The 20,163-nt window shown below is 49.9% G+C and overlaps 7 non-coding genes and 2 pseudogenes across 7 annotated transcripts; all 9 read left to right on the top strand.

The window, feature by feature from the left end:
• Window positions 1-1,468: 1,468 nt before the first annotated feature.
• On the top strand, window positions 1,469-1,661 carry LOC139689719 (U2 spliceosomal RNA). The gene has a single exon (XR_011701354.1). It is a non-coding gene; the product is annotated as a U2 spliceosomal RNA (small nuclear RNA).
• A 1,513-nt stretch (window positions 1,662-3,174) lies between these two features.
• Window positions 3,175-3,367, top strand: LOC139689718 (U2 spliceosomal RNA). The gene has a single exon (XR_011701353.1). It is a non-coding gene; the product is annotated as a U2 spliceosomal RNA (small nuclear RNA).
• Window positions 3,368-4,880: 1,513 nt separating this feature from the next.
• LOC139689773 (U2 spliceosomal RNA) lies at window positions 4,881-5,014 on the top strand (annotated as a pseudogene).
• Window positions 5,015-10,274: 5,260 nt separating this feature from the next.
• LOC139689751 (U2 spliceosomal RNA) lies at window positions 10,275-10,468 on the top strand. Its single transcript, XR_011701383.1, has one exon. It is a non-coding gene; the product is annotated as a U2 spliceosomal RNA (small nuclear RNA).
• A 1,513-nt stretch (window positions 10,469-11,981) lies between these two features.
• LOC139689833 (U2 spliceosomal RNA) lies at window positions 11,982-12,174 on the top strand. Its single transcript, XR_011701436.1, has one exon. It is a non-coding gene; the product is annotated as a U2 spliceosomal RNA (small nuclear RNA).
• A 1,513-nt stretch (window positions 12,175-13,687) lies between these two features.
• On the top strand, window positions 13,688-13,880 carry LOC139689832 (U2 spliceosomal RNA). Its single transcript, XR_011701435.1, has one exon. It is a non-coding gene; the product is annotated as a U2 spliceosomal RNA (small nuclear RNA).
• A 1,513-nt stretch (window positions 13,881-15,393) lies between these two features.
• LOC139689831 (U2 spliceosomal RNA) lies at window positions 15,394-15,586 on the top strand. The gene has a single exon (XR_011701434.1). It is a non-coding gene; the product is annotated as a U2 spliceosomal RNA (small nuclear RNA).
• Window positions 15,587-17,099: 1,513 nt separating this feature from the next.
• Window positions 17,100-17,292, top strand: LOC139689830 (U2 spliceosomal RNA). The gene has a single exon (XR_011701433.1). It is a non-coding gene; the product is annotated as a U2 spliceosomal RNA (small nuclear RNA).
• A 1,513-nt stretch (window positions 17,293-18,805) lies between these two features.
• LOC139689783 (U2 spliceosomal RNA) lies at window positions 18,806-18,939 on the top strand (annotated as a pseudogene).
• The last annotated feature ends 1,224 nt before the right edge of the window (window positions 18,940-20,163 follow it).

The following is a 20,163-nucleotide window of genomic DNA, read 5'->3' as shown; positions in this document are numbered from 1 at the left end:
TGATCCGCGAAAATTATTTATTTTCGCACTTGCAAATTTCAGGCGATCCGGCTGGAAAAATATTCGCGAAATTGCATTTTCGCGGAGAGAAGCGATTTTATTCCATGCGAGCGGAGCAAAAGTAATGTAATCCAAATTGAAGCAGCACAACGAAGTATTAAAAGGAATGAATTATTAAAAGGAGAGAAACTTGGGAAGAAAAAAAATCCCATCTGAAGAGAGTCGTCGTCACTTTAAAGTGTAAGTGTAACAATAAATATAATTTTGTGAAAATAATGCAATTATTTTTTCTGCTTTCAATGCAACGTCAACAACAACAACGTCTTGTCTCCTCAGTATTCCATCATTGGAGACGACGACAACTGTTGAAGAGAGGCGCCGGATCACGTTTCAAACTTTGGCGTGTGACGCCCCTTCCTTCCAGCTGTTTACCTCCCCCCCCGAAGAGATGGCGCGCGCGCGCTCCCGGCAAGGAGCGTCATTCAAGACGACCCGACGCGAATCGACTCGCGGAAATAGGCGAGTTCCACTCTTTTACCTTAGTTTTTGAACACCAATCTTTCCACAGAATTTATGCGAAGATAATTCTTGTAAAAGGAGTGTGTGTTTGATGAAAAAAAATTGAACGGAAAAGAAACTCAATACATCGGAGGAAACGACCGATCGCGAGCACTCGGGAAAAATTGGAAAAATCTTTGCAAAAAAATTTTCAGAAATTTTTTGCGAATTTCGCGGAAATCGATGCCCATTTTCGCGATATTTTTCGAGAAAATGGAAAATATAAACAATGGAGAAATCTGGTTTTCCATCTTGTGCAATTGAAAGCGCCACTTTTTTACAGCCTTTTCGATTCCTATTCTCCGATTTGAAGAAAACCCTAATTTGTTTATATTTGAAGAAACCCTAATTTATGTATTTATTTATTTATAAGGAAAGCGTATTTTTACTAATGACGATTAATGCAAAGTAAGTGAACAGCACACGATTTTAAATCTCTACCACACAGGAAGTGAAGTGAAGAGGAAGCCCGTTTTTCGAAAAACTGTCGACCACTGAATACTGGCGAAAAGGGCCCTTTATTACCGTCCTGGATGCCCCCCTCCATTTTCGGAATGTTTGAAAATTGCGCCCGACCTTTCCCGGGAAGCGGGGAGAGAGCTTGCAATACGTCTCGTGTGTCGCTCACAGAGATGGCACGACCTAGCGAAGGACTCCGCGTTGCAATTTACTGTCTCGCCTCCGGACTCCGGGGACGCAATTGCTCCGGCCGTCCTGCCCCCCGCGCCCCCCCAAAACTTTTCTTGCTGCAGGAAAACAAGGAAGCCTTCGGAAACACCCCCGCAGGATCCTACGCGAATTCTCCCCGACCAATGCCACCCCGCGGCGCCTACGCCAATCCTGCGCCCTCCGCCCCAAGTGCTCCGGGGTCGTCCCTACACATGTAAATATTGCAGAAAAGGGCTCCCTTATCGCTTCTCGGCCTTATGGCTAAGATCAAAGTGTAGTATCTGTTCTTATCAGCTTAATATCTGATACGTCCCGCATTGCGGGACCAGAATATTAATCTGATTTTTGGACATTGGCGGGGTACCCGGAGTTTACTCCATCCCTGCCGCGGGTTGGCCCGGCATTGCAGTACCGTCGGGATCGGCCCATCATTAAAAAGGTCCACTTAAAAGCTGATGAGAACAGATTGAAGCTTAAATTGATCCGCGAAAATTATTTATTTTCGCACTTGCAAATTTCAGGCGATCCGGCTGGAAAAATATTCGCGAAATTGCATTTTCGCGGAGAGAAGCGATTTTATTCCATGCGAGCGGAGCAAAAGTAATGTAATCCAAATTGAAGCAGCACAACGAAGTATTAAAAGGAATGAATTATTAAAAGGAGAGAAACTTGGGAAGAAAAAAAATCCCATCTGAAGAGAGTCGTCGTCACTTTAAAGTGTAAGTGTAACAATAAATATAATTTTGTGAAAATAATGCAATTATTTTTTCTGCTTTCAATGCAACGTCAACAACAACAACGTCTTGTCTCCTCAGTATTCCATCATTGGAGACGACGACAACTGTTGAAGAGAGGCGCCGGATCACGTTTCAAACTTTGGCGTGTGACGCCCCTTCCTTCCAGCTGTTTACCTCCCCCCCCGAAGAGATGGCGCGCGCGCGCTCCCGGCAAGGAGCGTCATTCAAGACGACCCGACGCGAATCGACTCGCGGAAATAGGCGAGTTCCACTCTTTTACCTTAGTTTTTGAACACCAATCTTTCCACAGAATTTATGCGAAGATAATTCTTGTAAAAGGAGTGTGTGTTTGATGAAAAAAAATTGAACGGAAAAGAAACTCAATACATCGGAGGAAACGACCGATCGCGAGCACTCGGGAAAAATTGGAAAAATCTTTGCAAAAAAATTTTCAGAAATTTTTTGCGAATTTCGCGGAAATCGATGCCCATTTTCGCGATATTTTTCGAGAAAATGGAAAATATAAACAATGGAGAAATCTGGTTTTCCATCTTGTGCAATTGAAAGCGCCACTTTTTTACAGCCTTTTCGATTCCTATTCTCCGATTTGAAGAAAACCCTAATTTGTTTATATTTGAAGAAACCCTAATTTATGTATTTATTTATTTATAAGGAAAGCGTATTTTTACTAATGACGATTAATGCAAAGTAAGTGAACAGCACACGATTTTAAATCTCTACCACACAGGAAGTGAAGTGAAGAGGAAGCCCGTTTTTCGAAAAACTGTCGACCACTGAATACTGGCGAAAAGGGCCCTTTATTACCGTCCTGGATGCCCCCCTCCATTTTCGGAATGTTTGAAAATTGCGCCCGACCTTTCCCGGGAAGCGGGGAGAGAGCTTGCAATACGTCTCGTGTGTCGCTCACAGAGATGGCACGACCTAGCGAAGGACTCCGCGTTGCAATTTACTGTCTCGCCTCCGGACTCCGGGGACGCAATTGCTCCGGCCGTCCTGCCCCCCGCGCCCCCCCAAAACTTTTCTTGCTGCAGGAAAACAAGGAAGCCTTCGGAAACACCCCCGCAGGATCCTACGCGAATTCTCCCCGACCAATGCCACCCCGCGGCGCCTACGCCAATCCTGCGCCCTCCGCCCCAAGTGCTCCGGGGTCGTCCCTACACATGTAAATATTGCAGAAAAGGGCTCCCTTATCGCTTCTCGGCCTTATGGCTAAGATCAAAGTGTAGTATCTGTTCTTATCAGCTTAATATCTGATACGTCCCGCATTGCGGGACCAGAATATTAATCTGATTTTTGGACATTGGCGGGGTACCCGGAGTTTACTCCATCCCTGCCGCGGGTTGGCCCGGCATTGCAGTACCGTCGGGATCGGCCCATCATTAAAAAGGTCCACTTAAAAGCTGATGAGAACAGATTGAAGCTTAAATTGATCCGCGAAAATTATTTATTTTCGCACTTGCAAATTTCAGGCGATCCGGCTGGAAAAATATTCGCGAAATTGCATTTTCGCGGAGAGAAGCGATTTTATTCCATGCGAGCGGAGCAAAAGTAATGTAATCCAAATTGAAGCAGCACAACGAAGTATTAAAAGGAATGAATTATTAAAAGGAGAGAAACTTGGGAAGAAAAAAAATCCCATCTGAAGAGAGTCGTCGTCACTTTAAAGTGTAAGTGTAACAATAAATATAATTTTGTGAAAATAATGCAATTATTTTTTCTGCTTTCAATGCAACGTCAACAACAACAACGTCTTGTCTCCTCAGTATTCCATCATTGGAGACGACGACAACTGTTGAAGAGAGGCGCCGGATCACGTTTCAAACTTTGGCGTGTGACGCCCCTTCCTTCCAGCTGTTTACCTCCCCCCCCGAAGAGATGGCGCGCGCGCGCTCCCGGCAAGGAGCGTCATTCAAGACGACCCGACGCGAATCGACTCGCGGAAATAGGCGAGTTCCACTCTTTTACCTTAGTTTTTGAACACCAATCTTTCCACAGAATTTATGCGAAGATAATTCTTGTAAAAGGAGTGTGTGTTTGATGAAAAAAAATTGAACGGAAAAGAAACTCAATACATCGGAGGAAACGACCGATCGCGAGCACTCGGGAAAAATTGGAAAAATCTTTGCAAAAAAATTTTCAGAAATTTTTTGCGAATTTCGCGGAAATCGATGCCCATTTTCGCGATATTTTTCGAGAAAATGGAAAATATAAACAATGGAGAAATCTGGTTTTCCATCTTGTGCAATTGAAAGCGCCACTTTTTTACAGCCTTTTCGATTCCTATTCTCCGATTTGAAGAAAACCCTAATTTGTTTATATTTGAAGAAACCCTAATTTATGTATTTATTTATTTATAAGGAAAGCGTATTTTTACTAATGACGATTAATGCAAAGTAAGTGAACAGCACACGATTTTAAATCTCTACCACACAGGAAGTGAAGTGAAGAGGAAGCCCGTTTTTCGAAAAACTGTCGACCACTGAATACTGGCGAAAAGGGCCCTTTATTACCGTCCTGGATGCCCCCCTCCATTTTCGGAATGTTTGAAAATTGCGCCCGACCTTTCCCGGGAAGCGGGGAGAGAGCTTGCAATACGTCTCGTGTGTCGCTCACAGAGATGGCACGACCTAGCGAAGGACTCCGCGTTGCAATTTACTGTCTCGCCTCCGGACTCCGGGGACGCAATTGCTCCGGCCGTCCTGCCCCCCGCGCCCCCCCAAAACTTTTCTTGCTGCAGGAAAACAAGGAAGCCTTCGGAAACACCCCCGCAGGATCCTACGCGAATTCTCCCCGACCAATGCCACCCCGCGGCGCCTACGCCAATCCTGCGCCCTCCGCCCCAAGTGCTCCGGGGTCGTCCCTACACATGTAAATATTGCAGAAAAGGGCTCCCTTATCGCTTCTCGGCCTTATGGCTAAGATCAAAGTGTAGTATCTGTTCTTATCAGCTTAATCCCCTTAACTTTCTTCTTTTTCGCCCGCCAAATTCAAATTTTTAAATGAACAGATCTACCGCTTTTGGACCTTTCTAGCCTCTCTGAGGAATCCCGGACGGGCCCCGACCAACGGTAAGCCCCCCGGGACACTCCCAGAGGGAAGGGGCAACAGGACACTAGGCGCCTGCTCTGCCCAGTAGCCCCTCTTTCGACCCCCGATGGCCCCACGGTCCATTGCCTCTTCAAGGCGGACCGTGGGACCCACCGCCCCCTCAGGGCTCCCCGGTCGCTCACGGACCGTTCCCCACGCCCACTTGGGGTGATAACCTCCCCGGGCTCGACGCCGGGCCCCTAAGGCCCGGCGCAGGCCCCCGCCCCCGGTGCACCGCCGGGTCCCTTCAGGACCGGTAGGCTGAGCACCGGACGTTCCCCGGCCCCCGGTGCACTGCCAGGTCCCCTCCGGACCGGTAGCTTGAGCACCGAGGCCCCCGGACCCCCTCAGGGCCCCCGGGAGCACCCTCCGTCGATCCCGTACGGATCGGCGCAGAGCGGGTGATTTGAACGGCGCGCGGTTTCCTTTTCGGCCGCGACGCCGGTCAAGCGACCGTTCGGCGCGCTTCACGCCCGATCGGTTCGATTGACCCCCTCCCCCCCGTCCGGTATTTGTGGAAGACTTCATCTTCCACAAAACCGTCATTTCAAAACCCCGGTAAATTCAAATTTCCTCCCGATCCCACCCATACGGGCCGAGAAGCGGGTTGAGCGCCTTCAGCGCCATCCCTCGGCGGCCGCCTGGACTTCATTCAGGTGGACGCCACGCGCTTAATTTAAATTTGTATTTTTGAAAATTTTCGTTCCGCAGTCCCTCAGACCGCGGAAAAGCCCTCCGTCGCCCCCCTTGGCCTTCAGCATTTATATCTTTTGAATTTTTTTGTGTCCTTAAAAGGACAATTTTCAAAACAACGTTCCACGGTCCTTCAGGCCGTGGAATATCGTCCGCCAGGCCCCGTTTGTGCCATGACTTAACGCCCTCCCATGCCCCCACGTCCTCCCCGTAAAAACGGGGGGGCGGGGGCCGTTAGAAAAGCACCATCGCGTGCTAGTTCCTCCGCCCCCCCCTCCTCCTCTCGCACTCCGCGGAGGAGGAAAGTCGAGGCGTCAGAGCCCGACTCCTCCCCTCCCCATACACCACCGGACGGCGCGTCCGAAAGCGCTTCGGCGCGTAGGACGCGTCGCCCGCGGAAAATCATACACTATGGCTCCCCCGTTTCTTCTTCTTCTTCTTCTCCATCCGGCGTCCGAAAGCCTTCCCTTGAGACCTTCTCCCCGCTCTCGGACGTCACCTATTCTCCCCCCAAGTCCCGTTCTTCTTCCCCTCTCTCCCTCGACGACTTCACGACGCCTCCGGATTCTTCTTCGTCCAGACGTCCGGCGCTGGATTCTCCCCCCCCGATTCCCCCGACTGCCCCCGCCCCCCAAACGACTGACAGGGTCCCGGCGCTTCTCCTGACCGGCACCGCGGTGTCGGCCAGGAGAATCGACAATCAACTTGTGGTTTACTTTCCCGTGGCGGACACGTTAACCTGCACCGAGGTGGGATGCAGCATGTCCTTCCGCGCTACGGAGTGGACGGCGATGCGGAGAAGTCTCGTCCGGCACCTGATGGAGCAGCACGGCCACCGACTCACGTCGGTGAACGCCTGCTCCATCTGCGGTGGGACTATCGGCCGCAAGCCGTCCACTCATCCCTGCCTCAAAGGGGGGATACGTAAGGCTGCGGACGGACGTGTTGCACTCTCGCATCGGTGCGGGGCATGCGATTTCGCATGCGCTACCCGTCGCGGGCTTGCGAACCACATGGTGACCCACAAGAGACCTCCCCCCTTGATTGCCCCCCTTCAGGAGGCAATCGAGGAGACAGTTAGATGCACGACGCCGCCCAACGTGACCGAGGCGCAACCCTCCGATCCAGACGCAGCAGCAGACGCTCCGGCCGAAGACCTGGCGCCGGGGCAGCCTCCTGAAGTCGGTGACCTTAACGACACCGGGTCACCGCCGCCTGTGGACGCAGCAACATCGCCGCCGCCAGCTCCAGACGCAGCAGAAGGAGCACCACGACAGGTCGAGCCACCGATACAGCAGAAGGAGAAGCTGTGGCTCGACCGACTGGCCAGCACATCCGGCCAGTCATGGGAGGAGTTCGAGGTCGTGGTGCAGGATCTGGTGGCCACCACCCAGGCGGAGAGGAAGAGGGAGGCGAAACCTGCGGACGGAGGGGAAGCTCCTCGGCCACGAAACGTCGTGCACAGACAACCACCAAGACGCAGACAAGTAGCTGACTACGACGCGAAAAAGGCGTCGGACATACAGAAACTCTTCAGGAGTCATCCCAGGAGGGCAGTGGAGAGCATCCTGTCCGATAAGTCACCCTATTGCGACATTCCCGCGGAGGAGGTGGAAAAGCATTTCCGCCAAGTCTACGGGAATGTCGGGATGGGGGGCTTGGAGGACGAGGGTGACGACTCGGTCTACCGTCGCACGACGGAGACCGAGAAGAAACTGCTCCTCGAAAGGATCACTCCTGAGGAAGTGACGAGACGCATGTCTAGAACCAAGAACACCGCCCCGGGCCCCGATGGCCTCACCTACGGCGACCTGAGGGCGGTCGATAGACATGGACGAATTCTCTCTTTTATCTTCAACAGATGCCTGAAGGAGGCCAGGACACCGGCCGCGTGGAAGACCTCTCGGACTGTCCTCCTGCACAAAGGGGGGGACCGCCAGGACATCGGCAACTGGAGGCCCATAGCGCTTGGCAACACCATCGCCAAGCTGTACGCCGGGGTGCTTGCTGACCGCATACTATCTTGGGCGGTCAGCGGGAAGAAGATGCACCCGGCTCAAAAGGGCTTCCGGGAGTTCGAGGGGTGCCACGAGCACAATTTCACCCTTCAGGCAGCTGTTGACGAAATGAGACGCAGACGTTCCCGAATCGCACTGGCTTGGCTTGACCTACGGAACGCGTTCGGGTCCATCCCGCACCAACACCTCCAGAACACCCTGAGGAGGATGGACTTGCCTGAGGAGATGAGGAGGACCGTGGAGGAGTTGCAGAAGGGCTCCACGGTCGTGAAGACGACCAGCGGCGACACCGGCGTCATCGACATCTGCGCCGGTGTCAAGCAGGGGTGCCCGTTATCACCGACCATTTTCAACTTGGGAATGGAGCCGGTGATACGGGCGGTCGCTGGTGAGGCAGGCAAGTCCGGAGTCGTCGTCCAGGGGCAAAACATCGCCATCCTGGCCTACGCGGACGACTTGGTGCTGGTGGCCCGGGACCAGGAGCACCTGCAGCGCCTGCTGAACATCGCGGGAGAAGAGGCGACCGCTGCAGGTCTACAGTTCAAGCCAAGCAAGTGCGCAACGCTGGACCTCAACTTTGCAGCAAACCAGCCCGTGCAGCCGTCCCAACTCACCATCCAGGGGGCGGCCATTTCCAGCCTGAAGGACGGCGAAGCGTACCGGTACCTCGGGGTCCCGTTCGGGTTCCACGTGGACCAGACCCCCGAGGAGGACCTGGTGCGCTTGGGCGAGGACGTCAAGAAGATCGACGAGTCACTCCTCGCCCCGTGGCAGAAGATCGCCGCGACCAACATCTTCCTTCTGCCCAGGCTGGAATTCATCTTGCGGGCTGGTAATGTTAAAAAGAAAAACTTGACCGACATCGACAAGAGGCTGAAGGCCTGCGCAAAGGGCTGGCTCCATTTGCCCAAAAGGGCATCGCCTGAGATGGTCTTCATTGGCCATCAACACGGCGGCGCAGGTCTTCTCCCTCTTTCCGACTTGACTGACATATTGACCATCGTGCAGGGATATCGACTCCTCCATTCCCGTGACCCCAACGTGAGAGTGCTCGCCTGGGGTCGCCTGAAGGAGGTAGTGCGGAGGAAGCTGAGGAGACCGCCAACCACCGGTGATCTCGCAGAGTACCTTAGTGGTAGTCTGCGGGATGACTTTGGAAGGGAAAGCGGCGACTTCAGTTCCCTCTTCACGCAGGTTCGCTCCGCGTCACGCCGTATCGCCGCGCGCATAGGCTTGAGCTGGAGATGGTCGGACGAGCTAAGGGAGATGCAGATTTCGTTCCGGGACATGAATGACGGGGCTGAAGACCGCCCCCCCTTCATCAGGGTTCCTCCGAAGGCCGTAAGGCAACTGACGGGTGCCCTGAAGATCGCGGTGCGGCGCTACTACCTGAACAAGGTAAGCGCCAAGCCCGATCAAGGGAAAGTCATTCGTGCCTCGGCGAAATCTGAAGCCTCCAATCACTTCCTGGCAGGAGGGAGATACACCAGGTTTTGTGATTGGAGGTTCATCTTTAGGGCTCGGCTCGATCTGCTCCCGCTCAATGCCTGTCGCCGTTGGGAAACCAACGGGGACAAGCGGTGTCGGCGATGTGGCTACGCGGAGGAGACCCTGCCCCACGTCGTTAATCACTGCACGATGCACTCAAGGACGTGGCAGCATAGACATAATGCTGTCCAAGACCGACTACACAGGGCTCTGATTGGACGCCGGGGAAAAGGTGACGATGAAATCAGAGTCAACAAACAAGTACCTGGCACTGACTCGACTCTTAGACCAGACCTGGTTATAACTAACCAGGCCGACAAGACTGTGACATTGATCGACGTAGCAGTACCGTTCGAGAACAACGAGGGAGCTCTGCTGGCAGCCAGGGCCGCGAAGGAGGAGAAGTACGCCGCCCTGGCAGAGACCATCCGCCAGCAGGGATACCGGTCATCGGTCGCCGCCATCGTCGTGGGAAGCCTGGGGACGTGGGACTCGCAGAACGACCCCGTCCTGAAGTCCCTGGGCCTACCTCGACGATTCTGCACCACCATGCGGCGACTGATGGTCAGCGACGTCATCCGCTGGACCCGGGACTGCTACGTCGAACACATCACGGGACATAGACAGTATGAAGACGGCTCCGGAGGCTGAAAAGGAAAGGACAAAAGTGAAGTCGTGTAAAATCATTTCCCCCCCTCTTTCCATACTTCTTCATTGTAAAACCTTTCTCTGTCCCCTTTCTCTTTTATTTACTCTATGAGCCATAGTGTATGAATGGCCACGCCGTGGTGTATAAACGGCCCCCCCCAAAAGTGTAAACCCTCCCCGTGAGAGACTTAAACATATAAAACATTTTATAAAAAAAAAAAAAAAACACTCGTGCGAGAAGCCTATATTATTATAATATTTCCCCAAAATAAAGGGGCAAAAAGACTTGTTCCCCGGCTCCCTCATTTGGAGGGAGCCGGTCATGTATAAATTATATATTAATTATAAGTTGCTTAAAACTCTGTATGAAAGAATTTTCAAATAAACATTTTAAATCTGTTCTTATCAGCTTAATATCTGATACGTCCCGCATTGCGGGACCAGAATATTAATCTGATTTTTGGACATTGGCGGGGTACCCGGAGTTTACTCCATCCCTGCCGCGGGTTGGCCCGGCATTGCAGTACCGTCGGGATCGGCCCATCATTAAAAAGGTCCACTTAAAAGCTGATGAGAACAGATTGAAGCTTAAATTGATCCGCGAAAATTATTTATTTTCGCACTTGCAAATTTCAGGCGATCCGGCTGGAAAAATATTCGCGAAATTGCATTTTCGCGGAGAGAAGCGATTTTATTCCATGCGAGCGGAGCAAAAGTAATGTAATCCAAATTGAAGCAGCACAACGAAGTATTAAAAGGAATGAATTATTAAAAGGAGAGAAACTTGGGAAGAAAAAAAATCCCATCTGAAGAGAGTCGTCGTCACTTTAAAGTGTAAGTGTAACAATAAATATAATTTTGTGAAAATAATGCAATTATTTTTTCTGCTTTCAATGCAACGTCAACAACAACAACGTCTTGTCTCCTCAGTATTCCATCATTGGAGACGACGACAACTGTTGAAGAGAGGCGCCGGATCACGTTTCAAACTTTGGCGTGTGACGCCCCTTCCTTCCAGCTGTTTACCTCCCCCCCCGAAGAGATGGCGCGCGCGCGCTCCCGGCAAGGAGCGTCATTCAAGACGACCCGACGCGAATCGACTCGCGGAAATAGGCGAGTTCCACTCTTTTACCTTAGTTTTTGAACACCAATCTTTCCACAGAATTTATGCGAAGATAATTCTTGTAAAAGGAGTGTGTGTTTGATGAAAAAAAATTGAACGGAAAAGAAACTCAATACATCGGAGGAAACGACCGATCGCGAGCACTCGGGAAAAATTGGAAAAATCTTTGCAAAAAAATTTTCAGAAATTTTTTGCGAATTTCGCGGAAATCGATGCCCATTTTCGCGATATTTTTCGAGAAAATGGAAAATATAAACAATGGAGAAATCTGGTTTTCCATCTTGTGCAATTGAAAGCGCCACTTTTTTACAGCCTTTTCGATTCCTATTCTCCGATTTGAAGAAAACCCTAATTTGTTTATATTTGAAGAAACCCTAATTTATGTATTTATTTATTTATAAGGAAAGCGTATTTTTACTAATGACGATTAATGCAAAGTAAGTGAACAGCACACGATTTTAAATCTCTACCACACAGGAAGTGAAGTGAAGAGGAAGCCCGTTTTTCGAAAAACTGTCGACCACTGAATACTGGCGAAAAGGGCCCTTTATTACCGTCCTGGATGCCCCCCTCCATTTTCGGAATGTTTGAAAATTGCGCCCGACCTTTCCCGGGAAGCGGGGAGAGAGCTTGCAATACGTCTCGTGTGTCGCTCACAGAGATGGCACGACCTAGCGAAGGACTCCGCGTTGCAATTTACTGTCTCGCCTCCGGACTCCGGGGACGCAATTGCTCCGGCCGTCCTGCCCCCCGCGCCCCCCCAAAACTTTTCTTGCTGCAGGAAAACAAGGAAGCCTTCGGAAACACCCCCGCAGGATCCTACGCGAATTCTCCCCGACCAATGCCACCCCGCGGCGCCTACGCCAATCCTGCGCCCTCCGCCCCAAGTGCTCCGGGGTCGTCCCTACACATGTAAATATTGCAGAAAAGGGCTCCCTTATCGCTTCTCGGCCTTATGGCTAAGATCAAAGTGTAGTATCTGTTCTTATCAGCTTAATATCTGATACGTCCCGCATTGCGGGACCAGAATATTAATCTGATTTTTGGACATTGGCGGGGTACCCGGAGTTTACTCCATCCCTGCCGCGGGTTGGCCCGGCATTGCAGTACCGTCGGGATCGGCCCATCATTAAAAAGGTCCACTTAAAAGCTGATGAGAACAGATTGAAGCTTAAATTGATCCGCGAAAATTATTTATTTTCGCACTTGCAAATTTCAGGCGATCCGGCTGGAAAAATATTCGCGAAATTGCATTTTCGCGGAGAGAAGCGATTTTATTCCATGCGAGCGGAGCAAAAGTAATGTAATCCAAATTGAAGCAGCACAACGAAGTATTAAAAGGAATGAATTATTAAAAGGAGAGAAACTTGGGAAGAAAAAAAATCCCATCTGAAGAGAGTCGTCGTCACTTTAAAGTGTAAGTGTAACAATAAATATAATTTTGTGAAAATAATGCAATTATTTTTTCTGCTTTCAATGCAACGTCAACAACAACAACGTCTTGTCTCCTCAGTATTCCATCATTGGAGACGACGACAACTGTTGAAGAGAGGCGCCGGATCACGTTTCAAACTTTGGCGTGTGACGCCCCTTCCTTCCAGCTGTTTACCTCCCCCCCCGAAGAGATGGCGCGCGCGCGCTCCCGGCAAGGAGCGTCATTCAAGACGACCCGACGCGAATCGACTCGCGGAAATAGGCGAGTTCCACTCTTTTACCTTAGTTTTTGAACACCAATCTTTCCACAGAATTTATGCGAAGATAATTCTTGTAAAAGGAGTGTGTGTTTGATGAAAAAAAATTGAACGGAAAAGAAACTCAATACATCGGAGGAAACGACCGATCGCGAGCACTCGGGAAAAATTGGAAAAATCTTTGCAAAAAAATTTTCAGAAATTTTTTGCGAATTTCGCGGAAATCGATGCCCATTTTCGCGATATTTTTCGAGAAAATGGAAAATATAAACAATGGAGAAATCTGGTTTTCCATCTTGTGCAATTGAAAGCGCCACTTTTTTACAGCCTTTTCGATTCCTATTCTCCGATTTGAAGAAAACCCTAATTTGTTTATATTTGAAGAAACCCTAATTTATGTATTTATTTATTTATAAGGAAAGCGTATTTTTACTAATGACGATTAATGCAAAGTAAGTGAACAGCACACGATTTTAAATCTCTACCACACAGGAAGTGAAGTGAAGAGGAAGCCCGTTTTTCGAAAAACTGTCGACCACTGAATACTGGCGAAAAGGGCCCTTTATTACCGTCCTGGATGCCCCCCTCCATTTTCGGAATGTTTGAAAATTGCGCCCGACCTTTCCCGGGAAGCGGGGAGAGAGCTTGCAATACGTCTCGTGTGTCGCTCACAGAGATGGCACGACCTAGCGAAGGACTCCGCGTTGCAATTTACTGTCTCGCCTCCGGACTCCGGGGACGCAATTGCTCCGGCCGTCCTGCCCCCCGCGCCCCCCCAAAACTTTTCTTGCTGCAGGAAAACAAGGAAGCCTTCGGAAACACCCCCGCAGGATCCTACGCGAATTCTCCCCGACCAATGCCACCCCGCGGCGCCTACGCCAATCCTGCGCCCTCCGCCCCAAGTGCTCCGGGGTCGTCCCTACACATGTAAATATTGCAGAAAAGGGCTCCCTTATCGCTTCTCGGCCTTATGGCTAAGATCAAAGTGTAGTATCTGTTCTTATCAGCTTAATATCTGATACGTCCCGCATTGCGGGACCAGAATATTAATCTGATTTTTGGACATTGGCGGGGTACCCGGAGTTTACTCCATCCCTGCCGCGGGTTGGCCCGGCATTGCAGTACCGTCGGGATCGGCCCATCATTAAAAAGGTCCACTTAAAAGCTGATGAGAACAGATTGAAGCTTAAATTGATCCGCGAAAATTATTTATTTTCGCACTTGCAAATTTCAGGCGATCCGGCTGGAAAAATATTCGCGAAATTGCATTTTCGCGGAGAGAAGCGATTTTATTCCATGCGAGCGGAGCAAAAGTAATGTAATCCAAATTGAAGCAGCACAACGAAGTATTAAAAGGAATGAATTATTAAAAGGAGAGAAACTTGGGAAGAAAAAAAATCCCATCTGAAGAGAGTCGTCGTCACTTTAAAGTGTAAGTGTAACAATAAATATAATTTTGTGAAAATAATGCAATTATTTTTTCTGCTTTCAATGCAACGTCAACAACAACAACGTCTTGTCTCCTCAGTATTCCATCATTGGAGACGACGACAACTGTTGAAGAGAGGCGCCGGATCACGTTTCAAACTTTGGCGTGTGACGCCCCTTCCTTCCAGCTGTTTACCTCCCCCCCCGAAGAGATGGCGCGCGCGCGCTCCCGGCAAGGAGCGTCATTCAAGACGACCCGACGCGAATCGACTCGCGGAAATAGGCGAGTTCCACTCTTTTACCTTAGTTTTTGAACACCAATCTTTCCACAGAATTTATGCGAAGATAATTCTTGTAAAAGGAGTGTGTGTTTGATGAAAAAAAATTGAACGGAAAAGAAACTCAATACATCGGAGGAAACGACCGATCGCGAGCACTCGGGAAAAATTGGAAAAATCTTTGCAAAAAAATTTTCAGAAATTTTTTGCGAATTTCGCGGAAATCGATGCCCATTTTCGCGATATTTTTCGAGAAAATGGAAAATATAAACAATGGAGAAATCTGGTTTTCCATCTTGTGCAATTGAAAGCGCCACTTTTTTACAGCCTTTTCGATTCCTATTCTCCGATTTGAAGAAAACCCTAATTTGTTTATATTTGAAGAAACCCTAATTTATGTATTTATTTATTTATAAGGAAAGCGTATTTTTACTAATGACGATTAATGCAAAGTAAGTGAACAGCACACGATTTTAAATCTCTACCACACAGGAAGTGAAGTGAAGAGGAAGCCCGTTTTTCGAAAAACTGTCGACCACTGAATACTGGCGAAAAGGGCCCTTTATTACCGTCCTGGATGCCCCCCTCCATTTTCGGAATGTTTGAAAATTGCGCCCGACCTTTCCCGGGAAGCGGGGAGAGAGCTTGCAATACGTCTCGTGTGTCGCTCACAGAGATGGCACGACCTAGCGAAGGACTCCGCGTTGCAATTTACTGTCTCGCCTCCGGACTCCGGGGACGCAATTGCTCCGGCCGTCCTGCCCCCCGCGCCCCCCCAAAACTTTTCTTGCTGCAGGAAAACAAGGAAGCCTTCGGAAACACCCCCGCAGGATCCTACGCGAATTCTCCCCGACCAATGCCACCCCGCGGCGCCTACGCCAATCCTGCGCCCTCCGCCCCAAGTGCTCCGGGGTCGTCCCTACACATGTAAATATTGCAGAAAAGGGCTCCCTTATCGCTTCTCGGCCTTATGGCTAAGATCAAAGTGTAGTATCTGTTCTTATCAGCTTAATATCTGATACGTCCCGCATTGCGGGACCAGAATATTAATCTGATTTTTGGACATTGGCGGGGTACCCGGAGTTTACTCCATCCCTGCCGCGGGTTGGCCCGGCATTGCAGTACCGTCGGGATCGGCCCATCATTAAAAAGGTCCACTTAAAAGCTGATGAGAACAGATTGAAGCTTAAATTGATCCGCGAAAATTATTTATTTTCGCACTTGCAAATTTCAGGCGATCCGGCTGGAAAAATATTCGCGAAATTGCATTTTCGCGGAGAGAAGCGATTTTATTCCATGCGAGCGGAGCAAAAGTAATGTAATCCAAATTGAAGCAGCACAACGAAGTATTAAAAGGAATGAATTATTAAAAGGAGAGAAACTTGGGAAGAAAAAAAATCCCATCTGAAGAGAGTCGTCGTCACTTTAAAGTGTAAGTGTAACAATAAATATAATTTTGTGAAAATAATGCAATTATTTTTTCTGCTTTCAATGCAACGTCAACAACAACAACGTCTTGTCTCCTCAGTATTCCATCATTGGAGACGACGACAACTGTTGAAGAGAGGCGCCGGATCACGTTTCAAACTTTGGCGTGTGACGCCCCTTCCTTCCAGCTGTTTACCTCCCCCCCCGAAGAGATGGCGCGCGCGCGCTCCCGGCAAGGAGCGTCATTCAAGACGACCCGACGCGAATCGACTCGCGGAAATAGGCGAGTTCCACTCTTTTACCTTAGTTTTTGAACACCAATCTTTCCACAGAATTTATGCGAAGATAATTCTTGTAAAAGGAGTGTGTGTTTGATGAAAAAAAATTGAACGGAAAAGAAACTCAATACATCGGAGGAAACGACCGATCGCGAGCACTCGGGAAAAATTGGAAAAATCTTTGCAAAAAAATTTTCAGAAATTTTTTGCGAATTTCGCGGAAATCGATGCCCATTTTCGCGATATTTTTCGAGAAAATGGAAAATATAAACAATGGAGAAATCTGGTTTTCCATCTTGTGCAATTGAAAGCGCCACTTTTTTACAGCCTTTTCGATTCCTATTCTCCGATTTGAAGAAAACCCTAATTTGTTTATATTTGAAGAAACCCTAATTTATGTATTTATTTATTTATAAGGAAAGCGTATTTTTACTAATGACGATTAATGCAAAGTAAGTGAACAGCACACGATTTTAAATCTCTACCACACAGGAAGTGAAGTGAAGAGGAAGCCCGTTTTTCGAAAAACTGTCGACCACTGAATACTGGCGAAAAGGGCCCTTTATTACCGTCCTGGATGCCCCCCTCCATTTTCGGAATGTTTGAAAATTGCGCCCGACCTTTCCCGGGAAGCGGGGAGAGAGCTTGCAATACGTCTCGTGTGTCGCTCACAGAGATGGCACGACCTAGCGAAGGACTCCGCGTTGCAATTTACTGTCTCGCCTCCGGACTCCGGGGACGCAATTGCTCCGGCCGTCCTGCCCCCCGCGCCCCCCCAAAACTTTTCTTGCTGCAGGAAAACAAGGAAGCCTTCGGAAACACCCCCGCAGGATCCTACGCGAATTCTCCCCGACCAATGCCACCCCGCGGCGCCTACGCCAATCCTGCGCCCTCCGCCCCAAGTGCTCCGGGGTCGTCCCTACACATGTAAATATTGCAGAAAAGGGCTCCCTTATCGCTTCTCGGCCTTATGGCTAAGATCAAAGTGTAGTATCTGTTCTTATCAGCTTAATATCTGATACGTCCCGCATTGCGGGACCAGAATATTAATCTGATTTTTGGACATTGGCGGGGTACCCGGAGTTTACTCCATCCCTGCCGCGGGTTGGCCCGGCATTGCAGTACCGTCGGGATCGGCCCATCATTAAAAAGGTCCACTTAAAAGCTGATGAGAACAGATTGAAGCTTAAATTGATCCGCGAAAATTATTTATTTTCGCACTTGCAAATTTCAGGCGATCCGGCTGGAAAAATATTCGCGAAATTGCATTTTCGCGGAGAGAAGCGATTTTATTCCATGCGAGCGGAGCAAAAGTAATGTAATCCAAATTGAAGCAGCACAACGAAGTATTAAAAGGAATGAATTATTAAAAGGAGAGAAACTTGGGAAGAAAAAAAATCCCATCTGAAGAGAGTCGTCGTCACTTTAAAGTGTAAGTGTAACAATAAATATAATTTTGTGAAAATAATGCAATTATTTTTTCTGCTTTCAATGCAACGTCAACAACAACAACGTCTTGTCTCCTCAGTATTCCATCATTGGAGACGACGACAACTGTTGAAGAGAGGCGCCGGATCACGTTTCAAACTTTGGCGTGTGACGCCCCTTCCTTCCAGCTGTTTACCTCCCCCCCCGAAGAGATGGCGCGCGCGCGCTCCCGGCAAGGAGCGTCATTCAAGACGACCCGACGCGAATCGACTCGCGGAAATAGGCGAGTTCCACTCTTTTACCTTAGTTTTTGAACACCAATCTTTCCACAGAATTTATGCGAAGATAATTCTTGTAAAAGGAGTGTGTGTTTGATGAAAAAAAATTGAACGGAAAAGAAACTCAATACATCGGAGGAAACGACCGATCGCGAGCACTCGGGAAAAATTGGAAAAATCTTTGCAAAAAAATTTTCAGAAATTTTTTGCGAATTTCGCGGAAATCGATGCCCATTTTCGCGATATTTTTCGAGAAAATGGAAAATATAAACAATGGAGAAATCTGGTTTTCCATCTTGTGCAATTGAAAGCGCCACTTTTTTACAGCCTTTTCGATTCCTATTCTCCGATTTGAAGAAAACCCTAATTTGTTTATATTTGAAGAAACCCTAATTTATGTATTTATTTATTTATAAGGAAAGCGTATTTTTACTAATGACGATTAATGCAAAGTAAGTGAACAGCACACGATTTTAAATCTCTACCACACAGGAAGTGAAGTGAAGAGGAAGCCCGTTTTTCGAAAAACTGTCGACCACTGAATACTGGCGAAAAGGGCCCTTTATTACCGTCCTGGATGCCCCCCTCCATTTTCGGAATGTTTGAAAATTGCGCCCGACCTTTCCCGGGAAGCGGGGAGAGAGCTTGCAATACGTCTCGTGTGTCGCTCACAGAGATGGCACGACCTAGCGAAGGACTCCGCGTTGCAATTTACTGTCTCGCCTCCGGACTCCGGGGACGCAATTGCTCCGGCCGTCCTGCCCCCCGCGCCCCCCCAAAACTTTTCTTGCTGCAGGAAAACAAGGAAGCCTTCGGAAACACCCCCGCAGGATCCTACGCGAATTCTCCCCGACCAATGCCACCCCGCGGCGCCTACGCCAATCCTGCGCCCTCCGCCCCAAGTGCTCCGGGGTCGTCCCTACACATGTAAATATTGCAGAAAAGGGCTCCCTTATCGCTTCTCGGCCTTATGGCTAAGATCAAAGTGTAGTATCTGTTCTTATCAGCTTAATCCCCTTAACTTTCTTCTTTTTCGCCCGCCAAATTCAAATTTTTAAATGAACAGATCTACCGCTTTTGGACCTTTCTTGCCTCTCTGAGGAATCCCGGACGGGCCCCGACCAACGGTAAGCCCCCCGGGACACTCCCAGAGGGAAGGGGCAACAGGACACTAGGCGCCTGCTCTGCCCAGTAGCCCCTCTTTCGACCCCCGATGGCCCCACGGTCCATTGCCTCTTCAAGGCGGACCGTGGGACCCACCGCCCCCTCAGGGCTCCCCGGTCGCTCACGGACCGTTCCCCACGCCCACTTGGGGTGATAACCTCCCCGGGCTCGACGCCGGGCCCCTAAGGCCCGGCGCAGGCCCCCGCCCCCGGTGCACCGCCGGGTCCCTTCAGGACCGGTAGGCTGAGCACCGGACGTTCCCCGGCCCCCGGTGCACTGCCAGGTCCCCTCCGGACCGGTAGCTTGAGCACCGAGGCCCCCGGACCCCCTCAGGGCCCCCGGGAGCACCCTCCGTCGATCCCGTACGGATCGGCGCAGAGCGGGTGATTTGAACGGCGCGCGGTTTCCTTTTCGGCCGCGACGCCGGTCAAGCGACCGTTCGGCGCGCTTCACGCCCGATCGGTTCGATTGACCCCCTCCCCCCCGTCCGGTATTTGTGGAAGACTTCATCTTCCACAAAACCGTCATTTCAAAACCCCGGTAAATTCAAATTTCCTCCCGATCCCACCCATACGGGCCGAGAAGCGGGTTGAGCGCCTTCAGCGCCATCCCTCGGCGGCCGCCTGGACTTCATTCAGGTGGACGCCACGCGCTTAATTTAAATTTGTATTTTTGAAAATTTTCGTTCCGCAGTCCCTCAGACCGCGGAAAAGCCCTCCGTCGCCCCCCTTGGCCTTCAGCATTTATATCTTTTGAATTTTTTTGTGTCCTTAAAAGGACAATTTTCAAAACAACGTTCCACGGTCCTTCAGGCCGTGGAATATCGTCCGCCAGGCCCCGTTTGTGCCATGACTTAACGCCCTCCCATGCCCCCACGTCCTCCCCGTAAAAACGGGGGGGCGGGGGCCGTTAGAAAAGCACCATCGCGTGCTAGTTCCTCCGCCCCCCCCTCCTCCTCTCGCACTCCGCGGAGGAGGAAAGTCGAGGCGTCAGAGCCCGACTCCTCCCCTCCCCATACACCACCGGACGGCGCGTCCGAAAGCGCTTCGGCGCGTAGGACGCGTCGCCCGCGGAAAATCATACACTATGGCTCCCCCGTTTCTTCTTCTTCTTCTTCTCCATCCGGCGTCCGAAAGCCTTCCCTTGAG

This window comes from Hetaerina americana, unplaced genomic scaffold (assembly GCF_022747635.1).
Source record: "Hetaerina americana unplaced genomic scaffold, ioHetAmer1.1.p SCAF_270, whole genome shotgun sequence".
In the NCBI taxonomy this organism is placed as follows: domain Eukaryota; kingdom Metazoa; phylum Arthropoda; class Insecta; order Odonata; family Calopterygidae; genus Hetaerina; species Hetaerina americana.
Note: the sequence above shows the minus strand (reverse complement) of the source record. Positions and strands in the feature narration are given on the sequence as shown.